The sequence below is a fragment of the Scophthalmus maximus genome, chromosome 17 (genome assembly GCF_022379125.1).
Source record: "Scophthalmus maximus strain ysfricsl-2021 chromosome 17, ASM2237912v1, whole genome shotgun sequence".
Taxonomy (NCBI): Eukaryota; Metazoa; Chordata; class Actinopteri; order Pleuronectiformes; family Scophthalmidae; genus Scophthalmus; species Scophthalmus maximus.
In genome coordinates this window covers 7,248,372-7,261,389 of record NC_061531.1, presented here as the reverse complement: position 1 = coordinate 7,261,389, position 13,018 = coordinate 7,248,372, and the positions used below count along the sequence as shown (strand labels likewise).

General features: G+C 43.9%; 1 protein-coding gene across 2 annotated transcripts in view; it reads left to right on the top strand.

Annotated features, from left to right (window-relative positions):
* The first annotated feature begins 5,026 nt into the window (after positions 1-5,026).
* Positions 5,027-13,018, top strand: part of pvalb6 (parvalbumin 6) — a 35,207-nt gene continuing 27,215 nt past the window's right edge. The window contains exon 1 of one of the 2 annotated variants that reach the window (XM_035614890.2): positions 5,027-5,294. The gene's annotated coding sequence lies outside the window, so the exon portion shown is untranslated. The remainder of the gene's footprint in view (positions 5,295-13,018) is intronic. The other variant, XM_035614889.2, reaches the window with a different exon arrangement.

Genomic DNA, 13,018 nt, shown 5'->3' with positions numbered 1-13,018 from the left:
ATGCAATTGAAATTTGCAATATTTCAAATTTAGACCTCAAGACTTTGACGGTCATATGAAAACTGTGAAGATGGAGTTGTAATCGATCCGTTCATTGAAAACCTAAATGGAAACCGATTCTTCGATGCCACGCGCACAAGGAGCTCAACACGATTCTCTCTCATTCGTGTGGAGCGTTTGTCACACTTTTAGTTGCAGTACAAACCCAAACAAGTTGTCAGGGTGAGCAATTCACAAGTGGGTTTGGCCGGAGTCTGGACAAGGTTGGCGACTCTCAACCAGCTTCTGTCACTAAAGAGGCTTTCAGAGGAAGAAAAAGAAGAAGAAAAATTTCTGTGTTTCTCAGAAATATTAAGGAACTCGCCAGTCAACTTGCTGATATCTACAAATCAGCTGCTTGAGGTTTGTTTGTGTCAAACGTCGACGCAAGCTCATATTTATGTTTCCTTATTTCACAAAGGAAGGCTGAGTGAATCGTTCGATGTGTGGCTCCAAAATGACAGAACGAGAGCTAAGGGTTTCTAAGGGTTCAGGTCATTCACTCATTCATGGGATTCGTGTCAATATCACACAATGAGATAACAGTACAATTGCAAAACATTACATTAATGTCACTTGACATTCAACCTCAATCGTGCCACCTAGTGGCCACAAACTAGAACTGCTGTTTGGTGCAGTTGGTGAAATGGGTTGTAAAAAAATTCTGTATTTTTTTGGGACTCAGGTTTTTTTTTCATTGGTTCCTATTTGCATGTTGTTATCTCTCCCTTTCACAACAACCACAAAGTGTTTCAGCAAGAAAACACATTCTGATTAATCCGACTTCTTCTGTTTGTGTATTTTAACTCCTGCATGTGCAGCTGATGGCGGCATGTAAATCCACAATAACTGTGGCTACTAACAATCGTAGCAGGCGTGTTTTCCTCGAATTAAATTCTGTTAAGTGAGAGGCAGCAGGAAACTTTTCTTTCCTTTTCACCAGTAACTGCTGTGCCACTGTGCATCCTGTTCCACGTTGCTGGCAAATGTACATGACACTAAGGTTTGTTAAGCAGAATCTTTTTCTCCACATCACAGTCTTTTACAGCAAATTGGAGAAATCCAATTCTTTAAAAAAATCATTTTCCTACTGTGGTAACAGTTTGTCTGCCTTTTAAATTTCAATTAGTAATTTGAGATTCTCCATTCAGAAGGAGTCAGTACTCCTCTGCTGCCAAGTTTGTGATAAAGATAGAGGTTCGCCCCTGTTACATTCACACATGTTTGACCCTGCCCTTAGTATGGACAGAGATTACTTCTGATACGTATGTAAAACTCTTCAACAGATGGAGATGCTGTATTTAAAATGAAAACGCAGATGTATGGATGTAGCCTAAGAATCGTGTGCTCCTATACATTTTTCTCGTGCAGCTTTAACAGTGAACATGTGGTCATTCCAAATTTTAGTTTGATTTTTACAAAAACAAATTCACTTTTTGGCAATTCTGCATGGACACACGTGGGACAGCTGACTGAGACCAATTTACACACACACACACACACACACACACACTGAGAGAGCACAGCATTATGTGCTGTTTGTTGCAAAATTCTGTTTAGGGTGGAATTCTGCATCTCCCCTCGGTGAGAGGAATCTCATTTATGAAGACCCGCCGCTCTCGCAGCAGAAACAAGAAATGTAATTGAAAGCCGGCAGTTTGATTTCCACAGACAGGACGAGCGACGAGAAAAGATTGTACCCTGCATCCGAAATTATTGTTTTGGCTGGCAATTTTATTCACAGGTTCAACAAACCACCGCCCAGCTGGGTTTCTTGATAGTAAAAAAAAATGAATTGGCCAATTAAAACAATAAGATTCTTTTTAATTTTATAAACAATCTGTGCTAATGGTCTTTACACACAGCATGAACTGAATGATTGGGCCTAGTTGTTGTTGACTAATAGTGCTGCTTTCACCATTGCACAGCCATCGCCCTGCTGTATTACAATGGAACACTCTTGGAGGCTAATGAGAATGTAATGTAAATTAATGAGATCAATAGCGAGTGTGTGAGACTAGGGGGGGGGGGGGGGGGGGGGGGGGGGGGGGGTTGTAGGGCTGGGGATGGTGGGCTTCGAGCAGGAAAACGGGAGAGAGTCAATTACTGGTCCCTTTATTAAGAGAGGCATACCAGATGCAACAAGAACACACTACAGTAATTATAAAGTAGTGGTGGTTTAATCTGGGCAGAGTGCTGTGGGCTGATAAACAGCTAGAGGAGACGCGTCTGTCTCTCCTTATCCTGTCTCATTCCTTTTGTGCATGCTGTATCAGACACAGGACACACACACACACACACACACACACACACACACACAGCGTTATTACTCTCACAGCAACATACCATTCCATTACTGCTCCATTTCCCGATATCACTTGAGAACAACAAAATCAAAAGTGAGACTAGAAATCATGTTTGGTCGTGCCGGCGGCGGAGCAAGCCCTCAAAACAATTCCTTCAACTAATGCATGCAACATCCTGGGAGTGATGATGCTCTTTTACAGCCAGTAGTGTGCCGGTGCAGGACCGGGCAGCCACAGACTGGTCTGCTGTGTTACGAGCTGCAGCTCTGGAGTCCAGAAGAAATGCAGCAGCATGTGACGTTGATTCCTCGCCCTCTCACTGCCCTGCTCGCCGTTCATTTTGCAAACAGACAAATCCATGCATGCACACAAAATACGCACACTCTGAGTGATTTTCCTGAGAGTCTTGGACGGGTGGGGGGGGGGGGATCCCTCGGTGCAGCACATTAGTGTGTGGAAAACAACACATTGCAGACGTGCCTTGGGGCATTTAAGATTTTTTTTTAATTTTCCAGCTCTGTATTTCTTTTTCCGTATGAAAGGGGGCTGCCACTGTTTGTAAAGTGTTTGAATAGCTGAGTGAAGCTGTTTTTTCTCTTTCCCTTTCTGAAAGGGAGACAAGAGGACAGAGGGATTAAGCTCTGCATTGGCAAGCATCCATTCTGCTGAAGTGTCCTTGCTCGACATAAAATGGGCTCCTCGTCTGCTCTGCACTCTACCACAGCCAATCCAAACCTCTGGCTCTGAAGACGAGAGGAGATTTCCAGATGCATCACAACTGCATTACCGCAGGCCCTTTTCTGACCCTCAGGTCCTACAAAGCTCGATGCCTGGTTTCAAAGCCGCGTGCGGAAGGTACTTTACCGCCCTCTGCACATTTTCAGCCAGGGCTTCATTTACGGTGCCCGCAGAGGCAAACAGTCAGGGGTCACGCACACACGCCAAACCATGATACACAACCTGGGAACTGAACACATTCCAGCATCTTACGGGATTTTCTCTCACACTCTTTTCATAGCTGGATACCGAATGGGCCTGACCGGGCATACGTAGAATGAGCCTCTCTTTGAAGTGACTGTTGGCATTTCAATCTCCAGAGATTAGTGGATGAAGAATAATCATTTACTGTATTACAGATTTAACCGAATGATATGTGATGTACAGTCTTCACAGAGTTTTTGGACTAATCGGGGAGATAGTGTCGTCGAAGGCCTCTGTACGGTGGCCCTCGAGTGCAAATCACAAGGACAAATAGGAAAACACAGAAACTGCAAAGAAGAAACCACTACGGCGTTGAGGTCGACCGGCGAAGGTGTGGGTCCCTGTCACAAGGCTCCTCGCCGAATGGACGGGTGCACTGACGTTGCTGCTTCGCCCAGAAGTATTTCCTGTTAAAAAGTCAGTTAACACTTGAGCCTTTAAAAGGAAACAAGTAAAGTGTTAACTTACATAAGGTCTGACGGGCAGGAGAAAATATCTACAATGTTGCTGCTCGTTCAAATACAGAAAGTAACAGAAAGACAGAAAACTACTTCAAATAGAGACAAAACAAGCAAAACAACACCAAAATGACCCCAAAGAGAAGACGCAGCCAACATTTTGAGTCCCTCAGTCCGCGTCCTGCTCCCGAGTGGGAGAGGTGGGGGCTTCGTCTGGGCCCGGGGAGTCTGTTGTTTCCTAACCGACCATGACTGTAAGGTGTTTTTTTTAGGTCCCGTGCATTCAGGGACACCGCACACGTCACATGTGAACTCTCACCCACCCCACACCTTCTGAACGGCACATGACAGATCAGGGGATTTTCACAATATCATCGTCGTCCATTCGGCCTTGGCTTTTCTTCCTTGGCCCTCCGTCCGCCTCTCTTCTTCACCACCCTTTCATCCCTGAGTGCATCGCGCCTGAGGTCGGTCTGCTCCTCTTCCTCGACTGAATGACCCTCTGTCATTATCGCACAATCTTTTGTCTTGATTTTCCTTTCTTTTTTTTTGTCGGCGGCATCTCACAAACCACAGTCAGCTCCTCTCTCCTCTTTTCCTCTTGCCACTCTCCCTCTCAGACCCGCCTGTCACCTCCCGTAAGTTATCGCTCTAAACTCGATTGCAGTATCTGAGCTGGATTGGATTACAGTGTGGTTTGATGGACGGAACGGCATTTTTCACCATTCTGGAATTGATTCCATCCAGGGACCGCCCGCGTGGGACAGCTTGACATGAGTTGTACCTGTATTTCTTTGGGTTACAACTGTTCTGAGATCTGATGGAGTCTTTTATTTTTTTCCCCATCAAATCAAAGCCCTCCAGTGCAAAGCATGAACATACTTGTCTCAGGGTTTTCTATCATGCTCTCCACCTCTCGAGCCCTTTGCCTTTCTCACTCTTTTTTGTTTGCCTAACCCTAACCCGTTCTCTTTCCATCACCTCTAACCACCTTTTCCTTTCTTCTTCTCTGTCTTTGCAGCCTACTTCTTCATCCCTCCCCCTCTCTCCAACTTTCCTCTCCCTCCACTCCCTGCAATCCCTCCTCCTCCTCCTCCTCTCAAACATCATACAATCCCCTCCTATCCCAATCCAGCGCACCCTCGCTCTCTCCCTCCCTCTCCCTCCCTCTCCCTTTATCTCTCCCTCCCTCTCTCTTTCTCCCCTTCATCTCACCTCCAGCCAGCCTGAGCACCCTCCTCCTCCTCCTCCTCCTCCTCCTCCTCCTCCTCCTCTTGGATCACACAAGCCCGCCTGCTTTCGTCCACTTTATATTTTTCCCCTCTCTCTTCGAAACCTCTCACTCTCTCCACTGTCTCTTGTCTCTTATCTCTTCCTCTCTCTTCCTGTCTCTTCCCTCGCTGTCTGTCCTTCACTTCTCTTCAGCTGCCAGGAGCTCACCGGCTCGCCGCTCTTCCTTCAACCAGTGAGGATCCAGAAGCACTCGGGACGAAGACTCTGTCAGCGGAAGGTAGGTGTCTGATTCTGTGTGTGTGTGTGTGTGTGTGTGTGTGTGTGTGTGTGCATCTCTGTGTGTGTTGGTCATTCACATTACCACTGTTAGTGAAGAAAGGCAGCGGTCCTGCAGCGAATGGGAAAGTGACATGACAGTAACGAGAAGAATGAATACGAGGCGAACCGTAAAAGATGATGATGATGATGCTGCTGCTGATGATGATGATGATGATGATGATGATGATGATGGTGTCGGGGAAAAAGTGACAGGAAAGAATGGAAAAAGATTGTGATGCAGCAGTCAAAATGAACTGGAACAGAACAGACAAAAAAAGAGACCGACAGAGTTCAAGAAGATTGAAAGAGAAACATTAAATATGAACTAAGAGCTGACAGAGAGTGACAGAGACATTCCAAGTGAAGGAGGGAAATAAAATGAGAGAGGGAATAAAATGAGAGTGGGATGCGTATGTTTCCCCACTGTGGCAGCTGCATGTCTACAATCGCAGCGCTGCCTGCCTCCTCCTCTTCCGTAAAAATCCCATTCACAAACAGGACCGGAAAACAGGGGATGGTGATTGGTTCCCCAAGCGCCGGGTGTCTGTGTGTGCTTCATGGTGTGTGTGTGTGTGTGTGTGTGTGTGTGTGTGTGTGTGTGTGTGTGTGTGTGTGTGTGAAGAAAAGAGAGAGATGAGAAGGGGGAAACTCATTACATTCATGTGCGGGTGATGCTGAGGCTTTCAGAGCGGAGACTTGAGTGAAACTGCAGGGTGTGCACTTGTACATTAACATTATCTATATCACACGGTTCATATACCACTCAATAATGCAGAGACGGTGAGTGATGCACAGAGACATACAGTGCCTTGTAATTTGTGAATCCAGTTTGTCATTGGCACGAAATAACGTCACAATAGACAAACAGATGTGTGGCCCCAGACTGGGTGATTTTGCACCAGACCGTAATTCGTTTCTTTCCTTTCTAACTGTTTCTCCCTCATTGCGTCATTCCCAGTGCTGTTTCCTGATCGTCATCCCTCTGCCTGCCACCGTCACTGGCACAATCTCGCTGCCACCGTCAACCCTCCAAGATTAACAGCTGTCCAAACGGCGACGGGCGCCTACTTCGCCAATGCTGCTCAATTAGAAAGTGACATTTGTTTGGGGGTCGGGTGGCTGGCGTATTAGAGTTGAAGGGCAGGGAGGTGATGAACAGGACAGTGAGATGGAGGTGAGAACGGGAGGAGGAGGGGGAACTTCAGATACCTTCTCAGGTGGTAAAGACAGATAACGGTAATTGGAAGGATTCGACTCTAATTTGACAATAAATTAGAATAGGAAAATGGAGACAGAAAGAGCAGCATAGGATAGATGGAGAGAAAGCATTATCTAATGATACTACTAATTATTGTAATCCAAGTATAATTAGTTGGTGAGGTATTTTTATGAATGTCAAATGAAGAAATGTCAGGGCTTTGCCAAATTCAGTAGGAATCATCATATGAGGACCATGAATGTCTGTACAAATTCTTTGGCCGATCTCTTCTAAAGATGATACAAATGTTTCAATGAATAGGGAGAACCTGCTGCTTACACTAGACCAAATTCTGGGATCTCCAACTCTACTGAGTATATACTTTTGGGAGCCAGAAGATCTATGGCCAATTTCATAACGATCCATCTAATCTAAAACCCAAGGGATAACCAAAATCAGTAGGAAAGATTGAATATCTGTACTAATTTTCATGGAAATTCATGTTATAGTTGTTGACATAGTTCATTCTCGACACTCCAAGTTTGCTTTAAATAACCAACAAAATAAAATGAATTATACAATATTGTCCAAAAGATAAAAAGAGATTTTCATACAATAATCTTCTAGTTCAATTTAAAGCTGCAAAGCTGCATTTGGGAACAAAGATAAAAGAGGATACATGTTACCGTAATCTAGATGAGATGAATTACTTTCCCCAGGTCAGGAGCGGATTGAAACAATATTTCAGGTCAGGATATTTGACTCCATCCCAGGCCGTCCTGTTCAAGAAACCACAGTACCACAAATTTCGTAAGATAACTCTAATTGTTGCTGTTATACAGATCAGACTAGTTATAAATATGGCCACTTTATTCACCGTGGGAGTAAAGTACAAATACACAAAAATAAAGACTGACCAAAGAGTAACCTATTTTAACTCTGAGTTGTTTCAATGTACACTATGGCTACGGGTGCTCCCTTAAAAACTCAATAGGAATACACCAATAATCACACAAACTCACAACATCATCGGCTGTCGTGCTAATGAGACAGCTGTCTCTTCAATATTTGATGCTCAAAATCAACAAGCAGCGAAGCCTCCAACGAGTATGCATGAGTCCTGCATAAGTGATTTGACTGAGTGAACAAGTTACACCATTGGTACGATGAATGCTGCGTGACTGAATGGTAAAATTGTTTTGCCGGTGTTGGAGTGTCGGACTTTCCTCTTTGGCCGCTGTTCTTTTGGAAGCAATTAGTGCCAGCGGTCTCTATTCCATCACCAGGGGGTCAGGGAACAGGCAGCGTTACCAAATTGGTACCTATATTTATTGACTTTTCAGACCATTTTGGTGAAAAAGGGGTCTGAAGGTTAAAAAAAATGCACTTAATAACAAATCAATGGACTTTTTGAGTTAACCTTAGCTACATTCTCTAGATGGTAATTGCCAGTATTGGCCTATAAATGTGAGATTGGGCTTATCCCCTACAGGCACATCTCATTATGCTTCACATTAATTTGACATGAATGAGCTTACTGTGTAACTTAACTTAATATAGCCAAAAGCACAGAACAGCCCTATGTCTTATTTGCAAGTTGATTTTGTCCATTATGTGGACAGCATAGCAAGAAGTATATCATACTTATTCTATTGTCTGACAGAAACAGAAAATATATACACAAGAACAGCTTCATTGGGAATTTTGCTGCATTAAAATTCTGTACATGTGTGCACAGAGAGTTGGAGAGGAGCAAACATAAAGGCCTGACATGGCTGACAAGGGGCAGAATGCAAATACTCTGTCAAGACGTGATGAATATGCTGATTAGAATATACATTTGCTGACTTTTCGAGCTCTCTTCTCAAATTAAGATACAATTTTGACCTGACTTGGTACTTAAATGCCGGACATGTCACTTATTTTGTCTTTGGTAAGGGGCTTTCTCTCAAGGGACTTAAGAGATCCTTCAGAGAAAAGCCCTGCTCCACCTATTATTTTGTTCTTTCCATGACGACCATTCATTTCCGCGGGGCGACTTAATTGTCTAAAATGGTATCGGTGGAGAAGCAGGTAGACGGTCGACTGTGTATCACGCAAAGACGCGGTGATGTTCTTTTTCACACAGGGACGAAGGTGAGAGTCATGCCCTAAGTGTGGCTTCTGAAGTCTGTCAACTCATTCCTGCTTCTTGACTATTCATGGCGGGCGGAAAGGACCCTCAGGCCTGGTGTTCTCAATGGGCTGTCCGCCCCAGATCAACAGCAGACAAAAAACTATTTTGTTTCAGAGATACTATTTGACTGATAAAATAGCTGAATGACCCTTTCAACTTGCCTTTTGAATTAGAAATTAGTCCCAAATTTGGTGCTTGGGATATGGTGGCATGAAGCCAAGTTGTCTGGCTGGGTATAAGATAATTATCACAGTGTTGTGTTAGTTAATCTGAAGAAAGTTACAAGACATCCAACACTCAATTTATTCAAATCAGTCCTGTAGTCCTACAAGAATCAGTAGAGTGGACAGAAAAATATAGTTGTGTATTATCGAAGGAAGCATATAAAAAGAGAAAAATACGGGGCCCATAATCGAACCTTGAGGTACACCGCAAGTAGGTTTTATAGACATACAATGAATAAAAAAATCCTGTCAGGAAAATTGAATATGAACCCTCTTCTTTCCAGTTTAACAACAGACAGGACACTATAGAATGCAGCCCATACAATAACCATTCACACACCCACTGGACCTTATGCATTCCCTATACACTGCTTACCCACATATCATACGTCCCCACAACTTTATCACCAATTCCCCATTAGATATAAAAGTCAGACAAGATACATGGTAGCATATCTTCATGGGAATTAAGCAATTTATCAAGCGTGGAGCTCTGTGCAGTGTAAAGATACCCAGGTGTGATAAAACGTTCCTGCGGGAGAGGACCTCACAATGTGGCTTTCGGAGTTGTGTGTGTATGGGAGAGAGAATTGTCATGTATGTCTTTGTGCGATTCGGAGGAAGGAGGACGGGAAGAGGGACAGGAAGGTGGAAAGAAAGGTGGGAACATGTATATGAGAAGGACAGAGAGAGAAAAAAAAAAGGTTTGTGGAGCTGTGCAGGATTGATGCTGGTGTATGTGGGGAGGTGTGGAGAACCAGTCAAGGGGAGATTCAGGGCCAGTGTCCAAGGTATCGTACCGGTGGATGAGGAAAAGTATACAAGAACCATAACAGTCAGACTAGGTTTTTAATGAGTGTGTGTATATTGACAATGTGTGTGTCTATGTGTTTTTTTAATTGCTCTGATTGACTGCAGGAGCTTCAAGTGCTGCTGAATTCTGGTTTGATCAGGCTCTTGTGGCCTCTCAGCCGAGGGGGAAAAAGGTGCATTTGTGTGTGTGTGTGTGTGTGTGTGTGTGTGTGTGTGCGTGCACGCGTACGTGTCCTCCACACCACCATCGTATCCACTCTTGTATATCCATGCTGTGTTTGTTTCAGGTGTATAATTATTGCCAGAACATCTGCAGAACCAAACAGCTTAATAGGCAAATGTCCACAACAAAATTTGAAATCTGACCATGCCGCCAACGTGGCTAAAGGAGCAGAGACACACGTGAACGCAATAACTAATTATGCATGTCAAACAGCAATTCATTATCTGTCTACCCCGGCTGCATTCCGCTGGACCGTGTTAAAATTTGATGTGAAACAAAACAATGACATAAACACCAGTGGTTGGGGGGTGATGATAGTGTGTAGTACAGTGTGGCTGTGCATGCCTGTGAATTCTCTACTTTTTTTTTTACATTGCCCCGCAGCTGTCTTTTTTCCTCTCCTCTACTGTTCATTGCAGTGCAGAGATTGTGAGTGTGAGGAGGATGGAATCCAGCTAGTGGCGGGACTGCAAAAGGAAAATGTCATTTTGCCAGGAAAGTTACGGGGTGGTTGTTAGTCTGGATCTGGTATCACGCGTGAAAGAGTATTAGGAAGTGATGAGTTCATCGTGAATAGTCATGTAGGAAAAGCCTGGGAAATAGAACTTGATTTCGTGGTATTTAACATCACCGTCATCTTTTTCCACTTTTTTTTTTTTTTTTTTGCTTCTCTTCCATTCAGAACTTTTCAATCTCATAACTTAAATCTGTTTTCCCTCTTCACCACCTGTGAGCTGACGTACGACTGTGAGATAAGTTGTGGTTGCTGAGCATATGGTCACTCCACAGCCTCTCCACCACTTAAAAGGTTGCCTGGATAATTAGAACAGCGTTCCCAGGAAGAGAACAGAGGACGCTCAGAGAAAATTTGCATTTGCGCTGATTTTGTCATGAAAAGCTCAATTAACCCCCCCCCCCCCCCCCCCCCCCCCCCCCCCCACACAACACAACACAACACAATCACACAACACCCAATGAAAAGAATTCCCATGCTACCAAAAGGGCCCTAAACAGAAGGCTGTGATAGGCAGACAGGTTATCTGGGGAGTTTTCATTGCCAAGGTCAAGGACAGATGTGGTGTGAGCATCTGGGGAGTGCTTGATGGTCTCACTGATTCGCAGGGTGATTGGTGAAAAACGTGCCCGATGCTGCCGGTTTGGGGCCTGTCATCATCGTGTGTGTACGCCTGCAGACGACGAAGGAACATTTGGCGCAGATGTAAGCGTGCGCATATGTTTGTGACTGTTTGCGTGCGGATCCTCCTGCTAATGTGGAATCACGAGCGCGACAAGCAGCTATTGAAGCAACGGATCTTGCGGTTTGGCTAATATTGGAAGCGGTTTGTGGCCGCCTGCGAGACGGTGCTCAGCTGGACGTCTTGAGGTCATATGAAGGTGTCGCACAACAATATCACAGTGAATGAACACGTCTCAGGTGTGACTGCTGCCATTTGACGGCTAAATTGTAATGCCTGAACTAGTCTTCTGGGTGTTCTTCCTCTTCCCTTCATCACAGGGTCTTATCTCAAGTTCCCTCTATCTACTTCCATCGTGCAGCAGACAGTATCAGATGTGTTACCCCAACATACTCACAAGCAGACAGACGGGGAAATGGCAAAAGAGAAACTCACGCTTTTTTCACCTAACTGTTCTGAAAGAAAAAGTACAGTTTCTGCTCCTTGAGGCGGAGAACTTCAGGTCCAAAGATTGTTCGAGCTATTCGAAGGATCGGGTGTGTTCCTATGCGCAGCGGTGTCAGAAGTGTGAGTATTTTCACTGAGGGTCAATAAGTGGATACTAAATATAAACTGTCACAGGGGTCGGCGCAGTGCAACAGCGCGCGGCCCTCTTCTAATTAGGAAACTCGCGACCTCTTAAATGAGATCATTAACGAACCTGTGGTCAGGTGGGAGAGAGCAAAAGTGGATTGAGATTATTCTTATTTTAGAGCTTGGACTTTTTAGAGAAGAAAAAATTAAAAAGGGATGATGATGATGATGATGATGATGATGATGATGGTGTGACCCATTTTGTCAAAGCCACTTAAAGCCTCTATCTCCAGGGAACAAAGTCATGGTATGAATAGATTTTCACTAAGCAGTGAAGAGCATCACTCGGTCAACAACTGTCAACTTGCTCCGTGTCCAGTTTTTATGCAACATCCGTGCAGTTAGAATATGATGAATCACTCAACCTCTGCTCTTTGTTGTTGTTCCTCATTTCGAGATGTCGTTTCGCAGGTTCATATCATTAAAGTTAAATTAACATTAAAATGTTGCTGTGGATTCACATAACAACATTACATTTACAATTAATACAATCTTAGTCACGTTCTTGCTGCGAGATGAGAAGACTGATTCCACTCTCAGGTCTGCAGCAGCCGGCCAAACCATTAGCTTAGCTTTCACTTCCACCTACACATGCAATCTGCACCGATTGAATGGTACTCTGTAGCTGTCAATCATGCTGTAACCATGGTTTGTCGTATATTTTACTCTAAATGAGACCATAACTGACAAAATGAACATGATGTTGTATTGAAGAAGACTTGAAACTAGAGATTGAGACCATAAAGTCTACGTAAAGTTCACTAACCTTATAAATCAGCTGAGTAGTAGAGTCATTTTCTCATGGACTTCTGTAGAAACAGACTTCTTTTTGCAACCAGCGGAGACGCCCCCTGCTGGTCACTCCAGAGAATACAGGCTTCAGGCACTTATCGGCTATTGACTGTAGCATTGTATTTATCATACAGTCATAAGTATATCCATCTTATCATCTGATTCTCATCCAGAAAGTAAGTAAATAGTTTTAACAAAATGTCTAAATGTCCCTTTACAGGTCAAGATTTCTCAAACAAAACTCAAAAAACGTATTGTGTGTGAATTTTGAACATAATTTTTCTTTCCTTTGAAAAGATTTTCATAAAAACAAAATCTTTTTGTTTGAATTAGGATCAGACAGAGTAAGAAGTTCTTGGCTCCCATTGCAACAAAAGAAAACATGCGGGAATAGGGGAAAAGCTGCCACAAAGACCACGTTCCCTGTA